Source organism: Pyrgilauda ruficollis, unplaced genomic scaffold (genome assembly GCF_017590135.1).
Source record: "Pyrgilauda ruficollis isolate IOZ18807 unplaced genomic scaffold, ASM1759013v1 scaffold31, whole genome shotgun sequence".
Taxonomy (NCBI): domain Eukaryota; kingdom Metazoa; phylum Chordata; class Aves; order Passeriformes; family Passeridae; genus Pyrgilauda; species Pyrgilauda ruficollis.
The window spans coordinates 8,317,708-8,330,532 of record NW_024524489.1 but is presented as its reverse complement, the minus strand read 5'-3'; the positions used below and the strand labels follow the sequence as shown (position 1 = coordinate 8,330,532).

Below are 12,825 nucleotides of genomic sequence, written 5' to 3'. Positions count from 1 at the left end.
ATCTACAAAATACAAAAAGAACTCTCCTGGTCTAAGAGCAAGAAGGTTCTTGCTTGCCCTTGCTAGCTGCAGTTCCTGTGAACTAAACTCCTTCTGATAACTTATGAATGTTCTTACCCCATGACAAAGAAATGCAAAACTACCAATATACCTTTAGACATCAATCTCTATTCAGTCTGTTTAAAGAACAATTTCTTAATCCCTTCTTTTATTAAGTCTTTTATTGAGCTACTATTGACTTTGGCAATTGTCCTTCTATACCCAGTGCTAAGTCTTATTTTGCATATTTTTAATTAATACACCTGAGTCTAGTAAAACAATATAATTAAAAGACAAGCAACTCAGAAAAAAATCATAAATTGTTAGGTCAATTCTTTTTGGGAAAATTATACTTTCAGTTACTGAAATAAAAGCTTTAATTTCCTTTCCTAACACTGACCACAAAGTATGGATTGTCATTGCATGGAGGGGAATACAGAGACTCTCCCCACCTACGTTCCTGCCGGGTGGCATATAACCTTGTTGGACTACCAGAAATAGTGTTATTTCTTATGATACAATCCTGCAGCAATCAAAATGGTCAGTAACCATGAAAACAACATTATACAATGTTGTTTGAAAGCAAACTTTCCTACTTGTAGTTGTTTATAGGTAGCTTGTTCGGTGTCTGTTTAAAACTAAGTATCTCCCCATCAGTTCCTGTTCATGTTGTTACAAAGATTTTACAAGCCCGTTTGCCTATAGAAAGATTATTTTCTCAGGCACTTCACCAGAGGCAGGGGGCTCACAGTGGTTTTTTTACCCCCGTTTCAGCCACAAGTAAAGCTTAAAAACCAGCCAACAGCTTTATTTTACAGCCACCTCCAACCAGACGCGCGGATCGGTCCCAGCGACACAGAGGAGCGATGCTCCAAGCCCGAGCAGCCCGGAAAGCAGCACAGCACCAGGTTCGTGTGATATCCCCGGGCAAGGCGCATTCCCTACGGAGCGGAGCAGCGGATTCCATCCTGTCCCCCGATCCCCTTTCGGCTGTGCTCCCCGCTCAGCCCGCGCATCTCCCGGCTGCGTTGACCGCCGGCCCCGCTCCCGGTCGGGCGCTGCCGAGCGCGGGCAGGAGGCGGGACCGGCCCGGCCCCGCTCTCACCCCGACGGGACGCGGCCAAGGGCACGGCAAGGCCGCAGCCCCGGCCGCCTCCTGCCCGGGCGCAGCCCCGCTGCCCCGCGGCCGCCATCCACCGCCGGACCCCGCACACGTTCCCCCCGCCGGGGAACGCTCCCCGGGAGAGAGACCCCGGCCCGAGGCGCCGCGCCGGGCACGGCCGTCCTTCCCGCGGCAGCGCCGGTGCCGCCATCACCTGCATCCCTTCCCGCACCGCTCCCCCGCATGGCAACGGACGAACTCCCACAGCCGCGGCACCACCACTACCGGGGGCACCACCACTACCGGGGGCTCGGCTACCCCCACCCCGCCACCACAGCCCGGCCTGGCCTGGCCTGGCCCAGCCAGTCTCCTCCACTGTCGCGGTCGCTTCCCATACCCTGGCCCGGCACAGCCCAGCAGCCACCAACTCGGCTCGGCTCCGTTCCGCTCGGCTCGGTGGCCGCGGCCCGGGCCCGCACGCCTGTTTACTGCCGCCGCCGCCCCCGGCCGCGGCCGGGCCGCGCGCCCCGCCCCCGCCGCGCTCCCATTGGCGGAGCCCGTGCGCCCCGCGCCTCCGCCAATGGGCGGCGGGCTCGGGCGGGGCTCCGGCCAATGCGGGGCGGGCCCGGCGCGGCGCGCGCGGCGGCTGCAGGGGGACGTGAGGCCCGTGAGGTCCGTGCGGCGGCGGGCGGGGGGGGCGCGGGCAGCCGGGTGAGGCGTGAGGAGCGTGTGCTGCGAGCGGGGCGGCGACAGCCGCCGTCTGCCGGCGCTGGGCCGGCTCCCCCCGGGCTGGGCTTCTCTAGCGAACGGGGACCGCCCGGTCGCCGTGTCAGTCGGAGGTGGAGGCGTCTCGGCGCGGTCCCGGCTGGCGGGGCGGGGGAGGGTGGTCCCGCGGTGGGAGAGGATGGGGCGGGCAGCGCTCGCACCCCGCGGCTGAGGTGGGCGCAGGAGGCCGGGGTGTCGCTGCTCCGGGGGTCCCACGTTCCCCATTAATGTGCATGAGGAGCCCGGCAGGCTCCAGGGAAAAGCCGGGCGAATTGACCAACTCCCAATTCGTGGCGCTCCGTGTCCGGGAAACCTTTGTTTGTGGCTGCCCCTGTGGTTTTTCAAAGCACCGTGTCACGCAGGCATTGGGAACCATTCACGTTGTTGGGAAATGCTCGTATGCACGTTGGAAGCAAATGCGGTGCCTTGTTCCCTGCAGGTCGGTGCCAGGGATGCGGCGTCCCGCGGAGGCTGCGGGGCGCTCACAGGAACAGCAGCTCCGTGCTGGATGGATGCTCTGGTAAGCGCCCGCCTCTGTCAGCAACTTTCCCGTCTGAAAAATAACAATACAGCCGTTCTGGTGCATTTGCCACATGGCTGCATCAGTGCAGGAGTACATTCGGGTGAGGTTTGGAGATTAAATCATTCGTTCCTTCCTAAACCAAACAGGATTCATAATCCTTCTCCAGTTGTAGCATAACTTGCAGGAGTGACCAACAAACAGCCCCGAGCTTTAATTTCACCATTATCAATTGCTTGTTTTGGCTGACCTTTTCAGCTTACTAGTAGCTTGAATTGAGCACTTAAATCCCCACCAGAGGACCTGTATCTAAGTCAGTAGGAGTTGTGGATGCTGTGGATTTGTGAAGAAGGAAAATGGATAAATGGTCTGCTCTAAGTGTGTAGAGAGGTTTAACCTGTGAATATTACTGCCAATGTGAATATTATTGCCAGAGTTGCCCTCCTCTGTAAAGAGAGACAATTATTATCTCCAGCTGCTCAGACAAAAGATGTTTTGGCTGGTATTTACCAAATATTGTTCCAGTATTACACATATTCCTTCATGTTTTTTTAAAAAAAACCAAAAATATTTGCATCTCCCCCAAGCCCCTCTCAGCTTCCCACATAAACCCTGAGAAGGTCTCTATAAGGCACTGAACAGACAGCCACAAATAAATTTAGCAAAATTCGTCACCCAAACATTATCAAATTAGAAGCCAGCTCAGATCAGGACTAAAAAGGGTGGATTTGAATTTGAAAGGTGAAATAAAAACCAGTTCCCTGGGAAAGGCACATTATTGAATTAAATGCTTAACACAAAGGCTGTGTGTAGACAAAATATATCTGAAATGGAAAGGGCAAACACAATACTTTGATAAGGGGATGGAGGCTCAATATGTAGATGAAGTAAAAACGTGACTGGAATAAGAGACCAGCCTTGAGAAGTTTTGTCAAAAAAATGCCTAGTTTTCTTCATTTCAATGCTCACACCTGTGGAAATTCACACAAATTAATCGTTCTATTTGAGGTTAGGTTCATACTATTTCTAATAAAGGAAAGATCATATATGCCCTCATCTGGAAAGAGATAAGTTTTAGGTGTCTTTTCTAACGACACCCCTTTATCTGTTGCTGTGCTGAATTTGGATGTCAGCACTCAGTTTCTGTGTAACATCGCTTTGCTTGCGTCAGCTCGGCGTTAATTGTGAAACATCTTACTCACTGTGCTGAGCACGGAGAACTGGAAGGTTTATGCTAGAGCAGGCTGCCATAGTTTGAGATGGAGGCAGAACAAGCACAGGAGGGTGAAGCTCTCCCCATCTCTCAAAGACAGGCCTGGCTGGTTCCCTTCATTCACACGTGGTAAACCATTGGATATTTCTGCCACTGCTGTTCAATTTGCATCACACCTTCTCCTGCCAGACTTTCTGCAGCCTTAAAAGACCCATTGAACTTGAGCTCTTCCTGTACATAAAGAAGAGAGAAGTGTCTGTATTCCCACCTAATTTGGAGTGCAAAGATGTAGGACTGAAGCTGCTGGGAAAAAATAGTGTATGTCCCTCTTTGTTACTTCTTAGTTCTTAGATGGAGTAGGGACAAGACACTCAGGACTCAGTCCAGAATCCAGAGGTTAATTTTTGTGGGGACAGTTGCCTACTTTGTCCAGAATCCTGAATAAAACGTTGAACATTATGTATATGAAGTGCTGGGAGAGCTGTTCCATGGCACATCTCCCTGTAAACTGAGGAAAAATGGTAATAGAGAAAAAATATTGTCAGTATTTGGGATTGGTTTAGTGCTACCAATTGTGAGATTGACAGCGTTTGATCCTGAAAAAAGGAAGGGCCAGAGTGTTGTACTCGGGAAATAGGCCAGGGAGTAATTTTTTTCTTCAGGAAGGGTGTCACTGGTTCATGTAACAGCCTTGTTGGCTGTTCCTCTGGGCTTTGGGGTGTTCAGGTTCCTTTCTCTGCTTGTGAAGCCTTAACAGCACCCCACACACTGAGACCCTAATCATTATGCATACTCTTGTCTTCTCTCTTCAGCCTTACTCATATTATTTAATGGGAAAGTTCAGCAAGAGGAAGTGAGAATGAAGCAATCCTCCAATCCCATCCAAATCCCAGACAAATATGCAGTCAGGCCTTGTGCAAACTGTGCCTTGTCCAGTGGCATATGGAGACATGGACAGGAATCCTGTGGGGGTCAGCCCAGGCTGCCCCATTCTGGTTTTGTGCCCTCCACCAAAGCAGTGTAGGTGAAACAGCAGCTTCATCCAGGCACTGAATCTGGGCAGGGTTTGTGTAGAAGCTGATCTGCTGAATGTGTTATGCAAACATTAACACACAAAGTCCTTCCAAGCAGGGTAGAGGGAAGAAACCTAGTCCCTGTAGAGAGGTCCTTTTTACAAGGGCCTGTAGGGACACAGGACAAGGAGGAATGGATTCAAACTAAAAGAAAGCAGACCTAGGATAGATATTAAAAAGAAATTCTTTACTGTGAGGGTGGTGAGGCCCTGGCAGAGGTTGCCCAGAGAAGCTGTGGCTGCCCCATCCCTGGAAGTGTTCAAGGCCAGGTTGGATGAGGCTCTGAGCAGCCTGGTTTGGTGGAAGGTGTCCCTCCTCATGGCAGAGGGTTGGAACTAGTCAAACCTTTAAGGTCCCTTCCAACCCAAACTATTCTGTGATTCTATGAAACTTCTTTGTAAATACCTAAACACTGACATCCATATATGCTTTAGTGCCTCCAGTGGATGTGACAGCAGAATGAGGTTGTTGCAGGTTAAAAGGTTTTGCATCAGTGTCTAAATCTCATGTAATTTTTGTGCTATATACCTGCATTCTTTTGGAGGTGTGTGCAGTGCAGAGACAAATTTGCAGAGCAAACCAAAGCAGTCCTGTGAGAAAGCAAGTTCCTAGACTCTGAGGAGTCTCTTGATTAGATATAAGAATAAGAAGTGAACATTATTAATAAATCAGTTAAAACACTTTTTTTTTGCAATACAGCTGTCATTTTCTTCTTGTATCTTGCTTGGTAGTGTTCTATTCAGTCAAATTTCAACATACTGCCTTATCTAGAAACATTTCTGTGAGCATTTCTAGCAAGAAACTTACAACTATGAGGAGTATATAAACCAGTCTTGTATTAAATTACAATAAAATCATTATTAGTTTGATTATAGTAATATTATGATAAAGCTATAAATACTAAAATGACCTATCTATCCTCATGATATATATAAATGTAATCAAATTATAATAAATTTAAATTATAACTAATAGTTGCAATTTAACTAGTGTCAGAGACACTCTCCCAGAGACTTCTCTCTACTAATGTTAAAAGGATGTGTTCAGGATCATTTAACTCTCAAAATATCCTAATTTTGCAGGTCAGTGGGAAAGCCTCATGTAGCAGCTGGAAATCCTGACTCCACAGCAGATGCTTTAGCTGTGCCATCCTATCCCCACCCCATATTGCTTATTGATCTTTATGTAAGGAAGGGCTTCATGGTGCAATTTCATGGGGTGCATAAACAGCTCTGCTGCAGGCCTGGGCTAGGAGCAGCAAGAAGGGCACTGGGAAGGGCAAGACCAAGGTTGCCTGGCTGTGACTTCCAGCATGGTCCCTTGGGTGGGATCTTCTTCCTGCTCCTGTTCACTGTTAGTTCTGAGAGGAGTCTGTTTGCTCACCAGACATCAGCTCACCATTTACTGGGTGCCAGGGAACACCCAAATAAACCTCTGCCAGTGCTGATGCTGACTGAAGCACCTGGGGAAAGCTGACTTCCTCAAAGCCTTGTACAAAGTGGGACATGTTCCCAGAGAGGAATGAGCCAGAAGGGCTAAACTTCTACAAACAGAAAAAGTTAGAGAAGCAGAGCCTGGAAGGATCTTTGGGCCCTGCAGTAAGAAGGCCTGCATTGCAACAGAAAATTACTGGGCAGACTACTGACCTGCAGAAAAAAAGTTAATGGAGCCTCAATTAAGCAGTAGTTGGTCATGTAATTAGGTTGACAAGTATCCAGGCTGTTCAGAGAACACTCAGAAATTCTCTTGCATAGGACAGGCCCAAACTGTTTCTCCAACCACAATATGTATGGTTGAACTTTATGAACTTGGAGGTCTTTTCCAAGCTTAATGATTCTAGGAATCTCTAATATACATCACCATCCTTCTTTCATGTTCATACAGCTAACAACAAAGCAAAAGCTGCTCTGGAAGTGTTTCCCTCAGTCCTCCTTCTCCAAGCAACTTCTGAGGCTCAGATGAGCTACCTCTTGAGGGGTTTTACCTTGAGTTCACTCATCTTCTCTAGAGGGTAATTTCTTCAGGGGCAGATTCAATGTCTTCTCTGACTCTGTAGATTTATGGCGTCCCATCAACATAATAATACAGGGATGATGAAGTGGAACAACTCAAGTGCAAGTCACTGGACAGGTGGCTTGGTTTTAGTAGTTAGCTTGTAGGTATTTCAAAACTTTGGCAGGTGTCAGTGATGCTGTTTGTACCATATGTTATTTATATGGCTTTATGGCCAAGAATGAGAGCAGGAGCTCTCAGAGAAATGGCATCTCGCTGACTCAGCCAATTCTAGATGCACATCCAGTATCATCATAGGATCCAAATTATGAGCTATTTTTGTTAAGCTTATTACTGCTGTGGTTTCTGAACTGTGTATTTTCATCCCAAAGCATTCTGCAATCATTGCACTTGTACTTCCTTCTTCTCTCTCCACTCACTGCAAAGGGACAGAGACAAGGTGCCATTTCAGTTAGCACTTTAATTTTAAGATGATTTAGTGCTGTCAGAAGGGGGTGGTGTGGCAGTTCTCAAGATATTTTCTGTCCAGGAGGAAGATATAGTGCAGGGAGCAGGACAGATATTTCCTAGAATCACAGAATATGCTGAGTTGGAAGGAACCCACAAGGATCATTAACTCCAACTTCTGGGTCTGCACTGGACACCACAAGATTCACACCATGTGCCTGACTGCACTGGCAAACACCTCTTGGATTCTGTCAGGCTTGGTGCTGTGACCACTCCCCTGAGGAGCTTGTTCCAGTGCCCAACCACCCTCTGGCTGAAGAACCTTTTCCTAATATCCAACCTAAACCCCCCCTGACATGACTTTATGCCATTCCCTCAGGTCATGGCACTGGTCACCACAGAGAAATTTCATTATTCCCACCCCTGTTTTCCTTCTGGAGCTTTCAGTGAGCAGCCTTGCTCTGCACAGCTGCAGAGGGCAGGGAATGCCAGTGGGGCTGGGAGGAGGTGAGCAGAGGTGGCTGCCAGGTTCTGTGGAGGAGAGGGGACTGCTGAAGGGCTGTCTTGTCCCCTAATTGAAAAAAGGGAGGGTGAAGAAGGCACAAAACCCTTCCCTTTGCCCCCTGTGTTTTGCCTTGCCTCTCTGTGCCCCTGCTCACACCGCCCTCCTTTCCATATCACCCAGAAAGGCAATGCTTTGGGGAAGGAAGGAAGGAAGGAAAGGTGATGAAAGAAAACAAAACTAGGTGCTGCTGTCAGGGTGAGGTGGTAACAAGCCATGACAAGCCCAAGCCACACTGTTGTTCCTCAGTGACAGGAGGCTGCCAGAAAGGGCTGTGCAGCACACCGTGGAAACACCACCACGCCAGGGGTGGCTGTGCCTCAGCCACCCAGCCCTCCTCCAGACTTCACCATGTGGGGGCCAAGTGGGTCCTTTGGAAATTGGACACAAGCCCATGGCAGTGGAGGACATTAAGAGAAGGACAGTGCCAGGTGAAAAGGTGCAGATACAAGCACTAAATGGAAGAAAGGGATACCGGTCCTTGTCTTTGGGTTAGTGTGTGGGACAGTGCAGGGCAAGGACAGGACCATGGGCCCTGCCACCTTAGCAATTTATACAGTAAAACATTCACAGTATTATATTTGCCAGTTGAAATCGTGTTGCACAACAGTGCTTTTTTATGGGCGTTGAGCAAAGCCATTTTGAATGAGATGAACAGTGCAGTAGCCTGATTTGCAGCTGTGTGCCTCAAGATCATGGCATTTCTGTTTCTCTGTTGAACTCAGTTACACATTATTCAGTCTGTAATTCTTCTTTGTCTGGACTAGACAAATCAGTTGTTTCTGCTCATTGTAAATTGCATTTGCTTGCATAGTTTGGTGTTTTGCTCTCTCCCCTTGGCACCTGATTGTTTACATGTACCTCAATCGATCCTGCATGGACAAGGTGGAAAGTCTCAATTCTTTGTAGCTTTCAGCCAGGATTCGCTTTGCAGATGATAACTGGCAGAGCCATTCACCCCCTGGGCAAACATGGCAAATTAATTTTAAAGCTAGGCAAACAGGAACAAGTTCTTTGCCTGCATTTAGCTGCCCTGAAAAGCCTTTTGCCAAGGACAGAAGGGTTATCTGAACAATTTGGGCAGAGTTGTTCTAAATGGGAAGACAGGCTGGAGCCAGAGAACATGGGAGAAACAGAGTTATTTCTGAACACTTTACTGGAACTAAGAATTAACACTAGTCATCATAGTTCTGCTGGTTAATGGCAAAGTGTGCTGCCAAACTCAGCCACTGCCCCCAGATTTTGGCATGGCATTGCCATGTCTCACAGAGCTGGAGAGCAGCGAGCTACCTTGCCCTAGCCTGGAATCATCCCCAAGACACCATGTTTTCTTTCACTGCCCTGAAAGCCAGTACTTGTTCTGGCTTCCCGGCTTCCTGCCTCACTGTTCCAAACACAGCAAGGTGTGGGATGCAGACATGGAAAGCTGCAGGGTGTTTCTGAGTGCCTGTGTGGCAAATGGACAAACTCACAACCTCCATCCACTTGCCAGACAATGATTCACAGATAGTCATGACAATTTATTTCTAGCAGTCAGTCTGCAGGGATGTTGTGGCTTCAAAAGACAAAACCAGTACGGGAAAGCAGGATTGTTGCCACCTTTGGATGCTGACTGACCTTTTTCCTGCTTTGCTGTGGCTATCAATCCAATTCCAGAAGCCAATTGAGCAGGACTGCATAATGTAACCTCTGCTATCTGCATCTGTGTCTGCATACCTGGACAGAGGGAGACCAGGTGGTGGCAGAACATCCTGACTGACACGTACCAGAGTGCAACTAAGAGGGAGACACCAGCAATTAACAAGGCTCTGGTAGGAGTGACTGATTGAGAGATGCTCCAGACATCCAGGTTAAGCCCTTCATTTGATTCTGAGCAAATTATTCAACTCCTATCTGTAAAATAGGGTTAATGGCATTCTTCTGCTCTGTCATGCTCCTAATGCCTAAAGAAGTGTTTGGAAAGCCTCAGTGGAAGCACGGCAGAGGAATTTCAACCTGCTCTGTGCTAGTGTGCAGGGAAAAGGGTTTGCCTTCAGGCACAGCAGTGCTGAGAACCAGCGCTGCAGGTTCACTCTGCCATCAACTGGCAGACACTTGTGAGATTTCCAGCCTGGAGGAGCCCAAGGTGTGAGCACAAAGATGACCCTTTCCTTCAGCAGTCCCACCAGACACACTACCTGAGGATGCAGCCTGGACAGTGACTACACCCTGCACCATCCACTCTATGCACTGTAGCAACTTTGGCTTGTTTTGCTGGTGGTCTGCTTTCCCAGCATAGGAGATGTTACTCCTTTCCTGAAATACAGTTGTTCTCACTGTCCTGCAGCAGCACTCCTATTTCATGACAGTGATACATAGCATGTGCATCCAAGAGTAGCAGAGAATGTACCTTAACCCTTTACATGCTCAATACCCTCATTTCTCCATTCTATTTAAGTCCTCGTTTGGTGCATTTGCCATTTCATTCTTGCTTGCCCACCCAAATGACACAGGGACAGAAATTAGGGCAATTCTTGTCCATATTGAAGAAGAAAGTTAAAACAGTTGTCATGTCCCTTGAAACTCAGAGAATACTCGAGAAGACTATTAGCACAATAGCTGGAGAACAAAAATAGCTCAAATCTGAACTTCACAGAATATCACAAAGACTGTATTTGGTAGGGGCTTAAAGAGAGGGCATGTCTTTTCTGGCTTGATGAAGGGATGACATTCCTGTTTAGAACAGTTCTGCTAATGCTGCTGGCATTTTATTGCTACTAACTGTTTGTACACAGGATAGGAAGCTTTTAAAATAATCCTGGATCCTACCTTCAGCTCCAGGGATCTTGCTTGTCTTACACCAGTTTTGAAGGAAGGCTCATATTCTTTTATACACAAATGCATCTCAGTGAAGTCAGGGAGAATTTTAAATGCTTGTACCTTAAGCTCTGTAAAGGTTGAAGATGGCATGGCATAAGTTAAATAGGCTGGATCAGTTTTCCACACTTCCACTTTATGCATTGTTCCTGGTCTGCTTGAATGCAAGTTAGCTATGGAGTTACACATATTTTATACCAGGGTGAGCAAGGTCTCCTTGAAATCATGGAAACCAGTGATCCAGGAGAAAATAGGCCTAATAATTTTCCTACTCCACCCCCTTCTGCAAGGCAGGTTCAGGAGTGCCAGGCTTCCTGGCATTTATTTCAGCACAGATCTAATCCCATGTTGGCTGTGGGAGCCGTCACTTACCTCAGGCTGCATTTGATAGGGCTCGAACAGTTCCCAGTTTTGGAAAACTACACTCCATCTACTTGGCCCTATACCTGCCTCAGGTTTCTATATCAAGGAGTTTAGCTAGTTCCACTTCAAAGTCTCTGTTTATTTAGATCTTTTTAATAGTGAGCCACAAATAGTGCTGAGCACTGGCACCTCCCAAACTGTGCTCTTGGGCACCTGTCAAATGTGTTGCACCAAGAAGATAACAGTTCATATTTGCTTAACTCCTTCAGTGCTCAGGGCAAACATCTTGCATTTAGAGTGGCAAAAGGTAATGGCAAACCTGCAGCAAAGCAGTATGTAAAAAAGAAGTAACAGTAACTTGTGTGATGGTGTTTGATGCCATGATCTGATGGGGACAGATCTTCCTTATGTATCCAAGCTCAAACCCAGCATGGTCATGTATCCTGCCAGTACCGGAGGGGAGTCCAAAAGAAAGAGGGAGAGGTACTTTTTACAAGGGCATGTAGTGATAGGACAAGGGGGAATTGCTTCAAACTGAAAGACAGTAAGTTTAGATTAGTTATTAGGACAAAATTCTTTACTGTGATAGTGGTGAGACACTGGCACAGGTTGCCCAGAGAAGTTGTGGCTGCCCATCCCTGGAAGTGTTCAAGGCCAGGCTGGATAAAGCAACCTGGTCTAGTAGAAGGTGTCCCTACCCATATGAGGGGGTTAGAACGAGATGATTTTAAGGTCCCTTCCCACCCAAACTATTCTATGATTCCATGATGTACTCTCTTGCTTTGTTTCCCACTAGAATGAGAACAGCTCACATCACTTTACCTGACTGAGGAAGAAAGGATAAATTCCATGAGGAATACAATGTGTGTTGGGGGCATACAAATAGTGTTGTAGGAGAACTTCTGGCAAAGATACCACATCTCTCCAGACTGCTTTCTTACAAAACAACCAAGTTCAAGAAAATAAGATACCCCCTGGTCCTCCTGAGGACACAAACAACAGAGAATCATAGAATGGTTTGGGTTGGAAGGGACCTTAAAAACCATCTAGTACCAACCCCCCTGCCATGGGCAGGGACACCTTCTATTAGACCATGTTGCTCAAAGCCCATCCAACATTATCTAGCTTGTCCCTAGATTTCTCAGTGCCAAGAGCTGGAAGGACAAGCTGTGTGCTCTTTTTTCCTCCCAGATTAGCAAGACCTACTCTCCAGATAGGAGACTGGAAGTGAGAGGAAGAATGACAGATCAGTAAGTATAATTATTCCTTTCCCTCTTGAAGATGCTCAGAAGAAATGTTTATTTATGTAATAAATTGAATTTAGCAATGCCTGGAGGAGCCCCTGACTTATGCTTGGGACTTTGAGGAATGAAACTAGGACTGGATGATTTATTAAAAAAAGGGGGAGAGAACCCAAACAAAAATGGAGTGTAACAGCAGCATCTCACCCAGGACTGCAGTGCTGAACATGGCATCACACTGAAAGCAGCTGGTTTTAAATGAATTCAGGTTCAGCGTGAGCTTGTTCTCACTGAAAGTCTTTCCCATGCAGGGCCAAAACCACAGCTGTGCTGGAGTGTGGGGTGCCTGCCTTTCTTCTTTTTTTTTTTCCTGCCACAAAGGAGATTGCAGGGCCTTCAGCCTCTCTGAAAAACAAGGGGCACAGGGCAGAGTACTTTAAAATGGCTGGTACTTCTCCACATAGACCTACTGCCCTCCCGTGGCTGCCAAGGAGCATCTCTAAAGCAGAAACTGAGATCAGGGACTGAGGGAAACAAAAAAGAAAAATAACTCTATATTCAATTTAAACCAAAACCCAGTGTGAGTTACAAGGAAGAGGAAAGCAAGCACAGTGGGATTAACTGGAAGTAC

General features: G+C 47.4%; 1 protein-coding gene and 1 long non-coding RNA gene across 2 annotated transcripts in view; one reads left to right on the top strand and one right to left on the bottom strand.

Annotated features, from left to right (window-relative positions):
* COQ8A (coenzyme Q8A) overlaps positions 1–1,672 on the bottom strand; it is a 42,596-nt gene extending 40,924 nt beyond the window's left edge. Inside the window, exon 1 of the mRNA XM_041473991.1 lies at positions 1,539–1,672. The gene's annotated coding sequence lies outside the window, so the exon portion shown is untranslated. The remainder of the gene's footprint in view (positions 1–1,538) is intronic.
* Positions 1,673–1,761: 89 nt separating this feature from the next.
* On the top strand, positions 1,762–12,204 carry LOC121357070. Its single transcript, XR_005955678.1, has 3 exons — positions 1,762–1,813; positions 2,346–2,426; positions 12,145–12,204. It is a non-coding gene; the product is annotated as an uncharacterized LOC121357070 (long non-coding RNA).
* The last annotated feature ends 621 nt before the right edge of the window (positions 12,205–12,825 follow it).